Raw genomic sequence first — 13,657 nt, forward strand, 5'->3', positions numbered from 1 at the left:
AGATATACAGTAAAAAAATTTAAATAGTCATCTATCTATCTATCTATCTATCTATCTATCTATCTATACTATATATAAAAGCAAAGTTTTGCAGCCTTGGGGGCAAAAAAGTCCTTCAATAATTTATTCCAATAACTATGAAAGCTGGGCATGGATATTTTTGTAAAAAGTCATTTTATTTCACTCAGGTTTGATCCCAGCCGTTCATTCATATCAGTTTCACTCCTTCTTTCATTCAAGTGATTTATTAAATTTCTGAAACGCTTTTCAGTTTCAGGAAAATACAAACGCTTCCCCTTTCACCTTAGCTTCATCCTTTAATCCTTCTCTCAGCCGTTTCTCTTTCAAGTTCGTTTAAAACCTTCTCTCTCAAACACTGATTTTCTGTGCTGCCTCTGATTTCCAGCACCTCCTCAGCCTCCTTCCTTCGCTGCCGTCAAGTTCCACGATCCTGTCCCGGACCCCGTCGCGCTCAATCCAGAGTACCAGCCGCGTGTACCCGTTTCAGATCGGGTTATCGGGTCGGATAATGTCAACCCGTTGAGATTCAGAGGCAGTTTCAGCGGTTGCAGGTTGGGGAGAGTGATTATCGGAGGAGAAGTGAAGATGGGTTTTCCGGAGGTCTCGCCCTTCCACCGCCGTCTGGAACACCCTCATCTGCGACCAGAAGCCCCTCGACGCCCTCCTCCTCTACGCCCACGTGAGAGCCGCACATGATCCTGCGCCGTTTAGGTATTACGTATTTGATCTCTGGCGGTGTTGTGCTATTAATTTAGAAAGAAATGATCTGATTTTGTTTGTGATATGCTAGGATTCAGAACTGATATCGTTTCCCTTTTTTCCTGATCTGATATCGTTCCCTTCTTTTTTTTCCCTGATCGTGATGGAGAAGGTGGCTGAGGTTTGGCACCGGAAATATGAATTCAGAATGTTACTTTCTTCCATGAACTACTCAGATCTTAAACTTTCAATACCGCTTAAAGAAGGCTGAAGCACAAGAATACCATGTGGTTTGGTTTGCTTTAAGAATGATGGGTTGACTTATCAATTATTTGGCTGATACTATTTTGCATAAAAGTTCTGCCCAATCTTCACTGAGAAATGTTGAGGTTAGGTAAGCAATTTTGTTCTCTACCCTTATTTTTTCGTTTCAAAAATTAATTGAATGTTCGATCGTGAGATTCTGATGTAAGATCAAGTTTTGATCTAGTAGTACAACTCTATGTTTTGATGATTACAAGTTAACCTTTTGATATGAACAATTGTGGTACTCTAACGTGTTTTTCTGAGTGTGCTATTTACAGGCTCTGACCTCAACTCAATCTCACACAAATCAGAAGCACTGTGTATAAAGGGTAACCCAAGCAACGCTTTCGCATTCACCATGTTCAGTATGAACAGTGGAAAAGCTTCAGAAGTTCTGAAGCTATACAAACTCTGATGTGGACTCAGTCGCTAGAAGCTCTGAAGATCCAGAAGTTCTGATAACCAAGAAACACTGAAGGTTCAGATGTTCTGATGGTGTAGAAGACTCTGAAGATCCAGAAGCTGAATAGTGGAAACTCTGAAGTCCAGAAGCAAGAAACTCTGAAGGCCATGTTCTTCCCTCTGAGTTCAGAATCAGAAGATACAATGGTCAGAGGATCTGTGCTTTCCCTCTGACTCTGATCAACCGGCTTCACAAGTTCCAATATGAAGTATTCCCCTGATCAGAAGTCTCCTAGGTTAAAAGGTCAAGTCGCTATCCAAGTACAAAAGCAAGTGTACCTTCCTGACGACCTACCTAACGTTCTCAGCCACAGCAGAAGCTGGATTTTCCAGAACTGCCCTCCAACGGTAGCATTTCCCATGCAACGCTCAACCCTAATCCTTGGAGTATATATAGAGGCTGAAGATTGAAAGAAGCAGCTAGAAGAAGTAATACACACGCGCAAGACATATTCAAAATATTCTAAGCTTTCTTTCATCTGAAATTCATTGTGTTTACTATTAGCTTTTTAGAAGCAAATCTCTTGTAAACAATTCTTGATAAACAGTTTGTTTAGTTCCTTTAGGAGATCAAGGTTGATCGGATCCTAGAGAAGACTAAGAGAGTGAATCTTAGTGTGAGCTAAGTCAGTGTAATTGTTAGTCACTTGTAGGTTTCAAGTGCAGTTGATGTTGCAAGTTCTGGGGCTTGCAGGGATGATAGTAGGGATTGAAAATTATAAAGAACTACAAATCTACATGCTTAAGAGAAAGGCGTGCAATGAAGGTAACTATTGGATTTTTTACATATTAGAATTCTCTGTTTTTATGAAACTCTGTATTGGTTAAAATTGTTGCAAAATAAGGCTTGCTTTCAGAGCATGAACTAATTCAGCTATTTGCTAATCAGTAGGCCTTTTTTGCTGAACTCGGAAAATTGTTTTTTTTTTTGTCTTTGTTCCTCTTTTTTTTTTGTCATCTATTTTTTTCTTCTATCTGGTTATGTTCAGATTTTTTTATTTCTATGATTTTCTTTCTCTTAGATGAAATGGATTGCATGCTTCAATATGGCAGCAACATGCCATGTAACATGATGTTTTCTGCACTTGTTGCCACTTACCTTTATTTCTCAAATTGTGAAATTGCTGGGGTAGCGGGTTATATTATGCAAGTTTTAGTGGATTAATATATTTTTAAATACTTTGAATGAAATCTTATTCATTCATATTTGGAGACAAAATGGATTTCATACAGCTTTGGTGGCAGGTTGCATTGTTTGCCATTTTTCTATTGCAAACATCATGCTATGCTCTGTGGTTGCTTTAATGATCTAATCCATTAATTAGTAGATTGTTGAAATTTTAATATGAATTATGGTGTTGGTATTTTGGCCTTCAGTTCAAATGGTATACAAAAGATTTGGAAATGGGCTAGCAATTAACATAATCCTACTGGAAAGGGAGCTTTTAAGCAAATAATTACTTCCTGTAATCCTCCTTCAGTCCTTTATTTTCTTTATACTATCCATTAGTTTTCCCTTTAAATAGAGAACATGATTTTGAAGTGTATGTTATTACAGGCTACTACCCATGTTGTTCCACATTATTACCTACCCAACAATGGTCTTCTTATGAGTTATGACTAATGATATCGTGTGTCAACCTTGAAAATTAGCTAAAAGATAAAGGCATCTAATGTCATTAACACAAAGTTCTGCAAAGAAGTATATCAGAACTAACTGATATCAATTCTGCAAAGATATAAACCTGCAAGTTGGGTATAGTATGAATACTTCTCTTTTTGTTTTTTTTTGGCAGATAGATTAAATTGAGTTGGGTCATTGGATGTTATAAGAAGATATTCAAGATAATGAAGCTAAGTTGTTGCAACTCGGATCAGTTTCCACTGTGTAGAATATTTTTTTTGTAGGATGCAATGTACAAGAACAATTATCTAATAGGAAAATTACTTAGTTTGTACTTGGTACTTGAGTGAAGAGACATTAAGCAGTTGAAATATATAGTTATACATGTGTACTTTGAATGTGAAGACTGAATATTAATTAAAGCATTGTAGTGATATCTCTTTGTTATACTTAGTCCCTATTAATAATAAACCCCAACTTACTCATTATGAATCTTATTTTGATTTGTCAAGTGAAGTGTAATTTTGTCAGGAAAGGCCACAAATTACTTGACTCCTCGAACAATCTTTTGCTTTGGTCACCGGTTGGTTAGGATGAGGCCACTGGCTTGATGCTTAGGTAAGGGTGATCATTTTAAGTATATGTTATGAATGAAGTACTAATCTGCACTGATTGCTGAGACAATTGGTCATAATTCCTTCCGTTCTTAGTAGTAACCATCATATATATGTGATTTGGGAAATAAATGATCGCAAGTATGCTAGGAAATATTGGTTTTATCAAACTAAATATTTGTAGGATCATATGATTAATTGTAAAACTCTAAGTACTCCTAGAATCAAAGAAATGACTAGCTTGGGGATAAACTATTACTAAGTGTCTTTAATTAACTCATATATGTGAGTTAAACTCTCTATAACAAACTATTGAATTGTTATATAAAAAAAACTAAATTAAATAATCTAATACTTAGATAAAAAACATAAAATAAAATATAATTATTACGTTTCTACAAAATAAAATTAAATACTTTGATCGCAAAAAAAAGTTTCAAATTTATGTTATCTAAATTTATTTTAGTTTTTGAATTCATAAACGTTCTTTTAATAAACGTTACATTTTAAAAAAACTATCTAATAAACAAAAAATGAATCATCTTTTAACACTTTTTTTATGTAAATCAGAATTTTTAAAGGAAAAAATATTTATGACCTACAATATGAAGTGTAGGTAGAGATAGAGAAGCAATAAATTATCAAATTAAAATAAGATAAGTTAAAATGACTTGCAACTTGCAAGATGACACCGGTGTCATCTGAAATGCATAAGCATGGAAGAATACCACTTTTTTGAAATGGGAAGACTAACTATTCGAAATAAAATATTAATGAAAAAATTTCGAAACTAAATTAAGGGTAAACAAAAAAATTTTAAAATAAAATAACTAAATTAAAATAAATATATAGTAATTAGATTGAGAAAACTTATCATTTAATTAGGTTCATACAATGTTATCAGTTTAAAGGGTAAAAAAATGAAAGGATTTTCATATTTATTTTAAACTCACAACGATATATTTACATGGTACTTCATATAGCTACAAATTGCATTATTTAGATGGTATTACATTTTTTTGTAAGTAAGAAAAAACATAATTAATAAAAACTTCAAAAAAGTATCAATTAATTGAAAAATTGTAAATATAATAATACAAATTGATAAAAAAAATTAGTTGAGAATGACTTCAAAAACTATTAAATTGTTATATAGAAAAAAAAACTAAATAATGTAGCATTTAGAAAACACGGGTAAAAAAAACAAATAAATAAAATGATTGTGCTCTTACAAAAATATAAACAAAGATATTCATCACCAAAAAACAAATTTTTCTTTTCTTATATATATAATTATTTTTTTTCTTTTAATTTAAAAATTATCTTTTAAAAAACATAATAAAAAAACAAATATTTTAAAAAAATCACACAATAAACTAAAACGACGATCCCCCCGTGCATCGCACGGATCACTCATAAAGCTAATGTTCATTAAAAACATAACGGTTAAAAAAATAATTAAATTAAAATTGAAATAAATCATTTAAATACAATTTAATCTATTTTTCTTTTGACTTAGTAATTGAATGAATAATTGAGGTTGTGATAATAATATTTGAGTGTTATTAATCCTTTAATCTTCCACTAATGCCAAGTGATAAAATTTCCAAGCAATTTTTTATTATCTTTATAATAAACTTATACTAATTTCTTTTTCTTTTTCTCTATAGATTGAAATTATAATTTCTTTTGGGAGATGCATAAAAAGGAGAAATTTGCATGACCTTTTGCATGACTCCCTACACTCTATTATTTGGTGTATTATTGTTTTGTACTAAAACATTATGGATGGCTATAGAGAAAAAGAACTACCTACACTCTAAATTCGCATGACCTTTTGCATGACTCCCTGCACTCTAAATTCGCATGACCTTTTAGTTCAAGATTCTTCTTTTAGTAAATCTATGAAAATAACTAAGAATATGAAGAAAAAAATACACATTATAAATAAAAATGAATATCTCCGTGTATTTCACGGGTCACAATATTAGAACTTGAATTAAAACTTCTCGAGTCAAAATATGTTTATATTTTCCAAAAAAAATTTCTTCTGTTTTTGTGCTCAATCAACAATTATTCTATATGAAAATTATTGTGACCTAAAAAAAAATTAAAAACACTTTCTTTTTGGGTAGGACGTCTTTCTTTTAAGGAAATCATGTTCGAGTCGAGAACATCCATATCACCGTGAGGTTATATCTTTTAGGGGAAAGTTTCTTTCATTCCACATGAAACAAAAAATAAAAATCTATATGAAAATGACCTAAATGCACATCAAATTCACCTCACATAATTTGCCTAGCTTAAAACTCTCATGTATTGTTATTTTTTCTCTTTTTTTTTTACTCTCTTTTATTTCTTAGATTTCTTTTCATATGTTTATTGTTTGACATAAATAAGGATGAAAAGACACACACACAGATATATACAAATGCAAAACTCAACAAAAAATAAATGAATTAGATTTAGACCAAAAGCTAAAAGATAGTCTAATTAGTGTTCTCATTAATAATGAAGACCCTCACTACTCTTCAGAATATGAATACGAAGGAGATGAAGACCAAGATGTAAACCTGGTCGAATACTCATCAGACTCTCATTCTTCTTCAGAAGAAGAAAGAGAATGTGTCAAAGATAGTTTAGGGTTCTGTGATTGTGCAGGATGCTTAGGACAAAATGTCAACATGCTAACACAAGATCAAACTATGAGTTTAATCTCTATAATAGACAAAATGGAAGATTCTCCTTTGAGAGACGAATTCCTACAACAACTAAATCTTTTAGTCAAAAAGGAAGAAACCTTAAAAAAAGATATTAGCCCTCCAATAAATAGTATGAATGAGATTTTCAATAGATTTCGGCCTAAGCCAACAATAACCTTATCAGATCTTCAAGAAGAAGTGAAAACATTAAAAGAAGAAATTAATCAACTAAAACAAAATGATCTTAGCTTAGAATTTAGATTAATGGAACTAGCCGGAATAAAGATTATTGAAACCCAAGAAACTTTAGCTAGTGTTTCAGGACTAAAACAAATTCATGATAAAGATAATGAAGAACCAAATGAAAATTACCTTAATCTCCTTAATATAGTTATAACTCATAAATGGCATTCTGAAATAACCCTAGTCATTAATGATTTTCGAATCAATATAATAGCCTTAATTGATAGTGGCACAGATGTCAATTGTATTCAAGAAGGATTAGTTCCTACTCAATTTTATGAGAAAACTAAGGAAGGAGTCAATAGTGCAAATGGATCCAAAATGAACATTCAATACAAACTATCAAATGCCAAGATTTGCAAAAGCCAAATCTGTTTTAGATCGTCATTTGTACTAGTCAAAAATATGACAGAAAAGATTATCTTAGGAACTCCATTCATCTGCCTATTATATCCTATTGATAAAATAGATGAAAAAGGAATAGTTACAACAGTCTTAGGAAAGACTATTACTTTTCCATTTATAAAGCCTCCTCAGGTAAAAGAATTAAATTTATTAAAAGAAATCTCCACCTCCAAAATAAATATGATCTCTAGAAAAAAGAATCATATTAATTCTTTACAAAAGGAAATAAAATACTACAAAATAGAGGAACAACTCAAGAGATCTAATATTCAAAAGATTATTAAGGATTTTCAAGACCAAATAGAAAAGGATCTATGTGATCTAAATGCCATGGCCTTTCATCATAGAAAGATACATACCATAGCATTACCATATATAGATGGGTTTAATGAGAAAGACATCCCTACCAAAGCCCGGCCCATTCAAATGAATGAACAATATTTAAAATATTGTAGAGAAGAAATTGGAGAATATCTTAATAAGGGCCTGATCTGCCATTCCAAATCTCCTTGGAGTTGCACAGGGTTCTATGTCATGAATGCTTCTGAGTTAGAAAGAGGAGCCCCTAGATTAGTCATTAATTACAAACCCTTAAACAAAGTATTAAAATGGATAAGATATCCATTACCTAATAAAACAGATCTCATTAAAAGATTACATAAAGCAACAATATTCTCAAAATTTGATATGAAGTCAGGATATTATCAAATTTCGGTGAAGGAGGAGGATAGATATAAAACCGCCTTTGTCGTTCCTTTTGGTCATTATGAATGGAATGTAATGCCACAAGGTTTGAAAAATGCGCCTAGTGAATATCAAAACATCATGAATGATATATTTTATCCATACATGGATTTCACCATTGTATATCTAGATGATGTCTTAGTATTCTCAAAAGGTATAGATCAGCACGTTCAACATTTAGAAAAATTTATAGAAATCATTAAGAAAAATGGATTAGTAGTTTTAGCAAAAAAGATGAAAATCTTTGAAACCAAAACCAGATTTTTAGGTTATGAAATTCATCAAGGACAAATTACCCCAATACAAAGATCATTAGAGTTCGCAAAAAACTTTCCAAATGAATTAAAAGAGAAAACTCAATTACAGAGATTTCTAGGTTGTGTTAATTATGTAGCAGATTTTATCCCCAACATAAGGATAATTTGTGCCCCTTTGTTCAAAAGACTTAGGAAAAACTCCCCGCCATGGTCTGAAGAAATGAGCCATAGTGTTAGGGAAGTTAAGAAATTAGTTCAAAGTCTACCCTGTTTAGGAATACCAGATCCAGATGCCTCATTAATTATAGAAACAGATGCATCAGAATTAGGATATGGAGGGATACTTAAGCAGGTAAAACCTCAGTCTTCAAAAGAGCAAATAGTTAGGTACCATTCAGGTATCTGGCACCCAGCTCAACAGAAATATTCCACAATCAAGAAAGAAATTCTTTCAATAGTCCTATGTGTTCAAAAATTTCAAGATGATGTTTTCAATAAAAGATTTTTGATAAAAACTGATTGCAAAGCAGCACCTTCAGTTTTACAAAAAGATGTTCAAAACCTAGTTTCAAAACATATTTTTGCTAGATGGCAATCTTTACTTTCCTGCTTTGATTTTGAAATAACTCATATCAAAGGAGATAGTAACTCCCTCCCAGATTTTCTAACAAGAGAATTTTTACAGGGTAAACATGAGTGAAAAGCCCAAGTCAAAAGATCAATACGGACCCCCACTGGGTTCTTCTTCAACATCCAAAGACAAAGCACTTGCAATAACTCCTCTCAAGAGTGCTGGATCATCCGTACCAGCCACCCCGTCAAAATCCTCTCCAAGACTTACCACCTCACAAATTGTCAAAACACCTCCTCAAAATCAAAAAGCTCCATTAGTCCCACTGACTAATAAATATAACTTATTAACTCAACCCTCTTCAAAATCTTCTGTCAAACCTGAGTCAACAGAATATTTAGAAAAGCCAGAAGGCTTGCCATCTCTCGTCATAGAAAAAGAGTATTTCCATTTATATCCCAAAGAGATAGCTACCCAATTATTTCCTCCCAACTTTCAATATGTCCCAGGACATCCCAAAAAGACCCGACTTTTTTATGAGTTTATCCTCGTTGATTCTGACTCAATAGAGGTTACTCATAATCCTGACAAACAAGGAGAGATAGCCTTTTCAAAAATCAAAATCATCAAAGTTCTTTCAGCACAAGACTGGAATGCCCCTCTTCATTACTTCAAAAACTTTTCTAGGAAGTTTGACCCCCTAGTTATAATTACTATGACTACACAGATGCTTGGTATAAAGCCCTGTATCTTAGACCCTTTCAACACTCTTGGTTTATATGGTTTCAAAAAGGGATTTCCCTGAAATTCCCACAATGGTTCAAAGTCTGGTTCTATCAAGTAGGTCTGGATGAATCAATTTTTCCTGAAGAAGTTAAGCCTTTATTCAAATATTTTGTTCAAAGGACCAACTTCGTTATGGAGGAACAGCTCCTTGTGTTCGCAGCTTCTCAAGCCATCTCATGGATATTAACTTGGGACTGGAGATCTGTCCAAATCCTTGATGATACAGAATTATACCAACTTTATCGAATCTTCAGGATAAAGTGGTGGGCAAAGTTCAATATTTCATTAATACAACAAACCAAAATTGAAGCATGGATAAAAACCTATCAGCTTACTCAAAAAAGCAAGAAGCAATTATCCGCCTCTCTGGCTCCCTGTCTCTCTCAAGAAGCCTTATTTCTTCAAGAAAAATAAAAAATCATGGCAGAACTAGCCTCAGCCAGCTCGCCAGTAGAATTTCAAAAAAGATTAGACATGATATCAGTATCAGGAAGTCAGAAATCCGATTCATCAGCTGAAGACACTTCATCAGCCAAAATGGAAAATCATCTTCAAGATAATGAGGATGACTGTTTTGGAATCAGTTATCATCCATTCAATTAATCGGCCCCTGGTTTCCGATACAAAAGGACAAAAAGATCAACATCAAAACTCCTCATTATGGCAGACAAAGAATCTGCTGCTTTTATCATAATCTACTGCTTTTATCATGTAACCCTAGTTGCTTTTGTAAACCATAGTTACTTTCTTAAAAGTAATCATGGTCAGAATAACCTTAGTTACTTTCAAAAACCAGAGTTACTTTTACAAGTAATCATGGTTAGTTTAATGTGTATAAATAGGCCTCATAGAGCTGAAGAGAAGGCATCGGGTTTTTGACCTACCTTTCTCTCTTTCTCTCTCTCTTTCCACTAATATGCTTGTGATTTCTGAAGTTCTTCTTTGAATAAAAGCTTGTTTCTGTAAGTACTCTGAGTTTTTCATATTTCATATAATTGCAAAATGTTTTTTATTTTCCGCAGAATCTGGTATATATATATATATATATATAATAAATTCTTTTTTGCAAGAGAAAAACAAACACATTTATCGTGAAAAAAATACTTACAAACTAATATTTTCTTATATCCAAAATTAAATTTTATCATTTATTAATCGAAAAATTATCTTTGACCACTGTTAAAAAGTACTCCACACACCCTTATTAATACCAACCGCCCTAATATATAGGGGTAGTGAAAATGTAACACACTTTTAAGTGTGGTACACATTGAGGGATGATAATGATAGGTGCGGGTGATATTAATATCAATGTCCATTATCTTTTAATACATATAACAACAATAACACGTATTTTAAAATTTTCCGCAATAAAAAAATGAAAAGTAAAAAATACTAGTATTATATAATTGCAAAAGAAAAAAAACATTGACAGTGAATATAACAAAACAACTCTAACTGTACCGTTACATGTGCTATAAGATCAGAAATAACAAACCTTTGAACCAAAGATATTTTTGAAGAAGATTAATGAAAAAAAAACATAGAACATTGTGGATTAGAAAAAAAAAGAAAAAAAAAATCTCAATTGTCAAGATGAAGGTATATAAGGAACAAACCTTTGGTCATTGCATGTTAATGGGGAAAAGATGAGCAACGAAGATAACTTTTTTCTTCATGTTATGAGAGAAAAAAATATATACAATCATGTATTAAATAGGATAAGAAATTAAATAGGGTGATAGATGATCATCTGTTGAAAAAACTTACTCAATAGAAGATGAACACCGACACCTAAATCTCTTCTCCCTCTTTTGGTATGACCCGTTTTTTTTCTTCCTCACATTGTGTATTGTACACTTTTGTGCTTGACACAATTTATAGCACTCTTATAAAAAAATTGATATCGTTGTCAATCTAAATTTTTTTTGTCTTAAATTACTATAATTAAATTATATGTACACAATTTATAGCATCATAACAAAAAAAAAATTAAAACTCATGGTCAATTTAAAAGATTTTATCTGAAATTACTATAATTAAAGACATGAGAAGTTTATTTTGATAAAAAATCATGTTCATCTATTATCTATATCTAAAAAAAATCTTCTTTTAGTATAATGAGATCATTACACAAAATACACAAAGGGAATGAAAAATAAAACGACTCCAATTATTTTTAATATTTTCAAATGTGATATTTTTATGTATCTTTTTTATTTATTTTGTGATTTTTGAATATGTGTTTTAATGTTAATAATATATTAAAATTAATATTTCAAAACGATGTGGGAATGCTACGTGACAAAACCTTCCTTTAGTATATTACTAGTACTTATACCCGTGCAAATGCACGGGTCTTATAGAATAATTGGAGATAATGTTATTTATTTTATTAGGTGATGGTAAAACTTGGATTCTGATTTTGTTTCTTGGCTAAAGTAAAATTTAATTGTGTAATTTCAAGCATGTTATCGTTTGCCATTGGTAACTTGATATAAGTTACTCTATTGAAGAAGGAATTATTTTAATCAAGATAAAGTCAAAGTCTTTTGTTGAGATATCATGAATAAAGAAAAAGCAAATTTTAAGAATGGACTCCAAAATAAGATGCCAATCATTTAGGAGAGTTATACTTTATCTAACCATTTTGGGCTAATTAATTTTTGACCTGTAAGTAATTAGTAAGATTTGTTAATAAAATGATAATGTGTAAGATGTAATATAATTCTTAAGAAAAGGTAAGTAATATATTAGAAATTTTGTATAACACTCCAGATAGAGTAGTACAAAAATGACAAGGGGTGTAACTCAGGTGCCCAGGTACAGAATGAATAAAAAGGCTAAAGGAAAGCATACAATCAGGAAAAAAGAGAAAAATATAAACAGCAAAAAAAAAAAAGCAGTGGAAATGCTCCTGGAGAAAATAGGATAGTCATGGTTTGTCAGAAACATGAAGCCGAGTTGCCAAATAATAAACAATGCAACCAGTAACTTCTGTGTTCTCCTTATTGGTACTTGAATCCTGTGATTACATTGGAAACAAATAATTATTATTAATAATTTATAACAATGGAATTTGTCTAAATTTGTAAAATGCAGAACATACAAATACAGTACAGTAGGCACTTCATGGTGTAGTAAATTAAGCAATATATATCATTTTGGCATTTGTGATAAATATGATTATCTATTTATTAGAAAGTAAAAGAGAATTATTGATTATCATACATAACATGAGAACAACACCCTCATATTAGGAAAAGCAAGTAAACTAAAGACAGAGCACATCATTCAACTCACATAATTATAACTATGTTTGGTATAATTTCCTACGAAGCTGTGGACTAATAGTGCTTACTGGAATTTGTTCATTTTACCCTTACTCATGTTGTGGGATCATTGAAAATTTATAAAAAACTATTTTTCAAGAGATAATATGGCAATGTTATATCTATTGTTATTTAAATGTAGTTCTATCATTTTGTAGGTGAAACTTTCTGAGAATACTTTTTCACTTGAAATAGCATGACAGAAGGCAGTGGAACTTACATCTAAGGTTAATGAATATAAAAAGCTAAAACAAAAGTTTGAAAATGACATATTATAGATTTGGAATAACTAATACTGAATTAATGTTTCTACCACTAATGGAAGACAATCCATTATTTTTTCCACCTATTCTTGTTTTTTATATTTATTATAGCATCTAATTGCTATTAGGTTCAGGGATATAGTTCTAATTTAAAAGATCATAAAGGATTCCCTGATGACTGTGATATAACTGAGCCTTGCAGGAGTGAGGTGTCTGAGGTGATTTTTTTTCCCCATATGCTATTCTGATCAACCTTCACTATTTCTGTATCATATTCTTTGACAGAAGCATTATATGAGAATCTTAAAAGACTTATAATCTTGTTTGTGGTTTATCACTATTGTTTTCTTATGAAGATCAGATCTCATTGTTTCTAGATTGATTCAGAAGAGGTATCTTTATTGTCTATATAGATTTGGAACACTCAGCTGTTTTTTTTATTTGACATAACTTCCATCAAATTTTAGATTTTAGATTTTATTTTGATGGTGGATTTGGTTGAATTCTTCACGTTTATTAGGAAATAAGGCAGTTGAAGGAGAAGATTAGGGTACTAACATGGGAACTTGTAAAGACCAAAAGTGTATTGCACACAAATAAATGAATGTTTATAAAATACATTGCAACA

This window comes from Lotus japonicus, chromosome 5 (genome assembly GCF_012489685.1).
Source record: "Lotus japonicus ecotype B-129 chromosome 5, LjGifu_v1.2".
Classification (NCBI taxonomy): Eukaryota; Viridiplantae; Streptophyta; class Magnoliopsida; order Fabales; family Fabaceae; genus Lotus; species Lotus japonicus.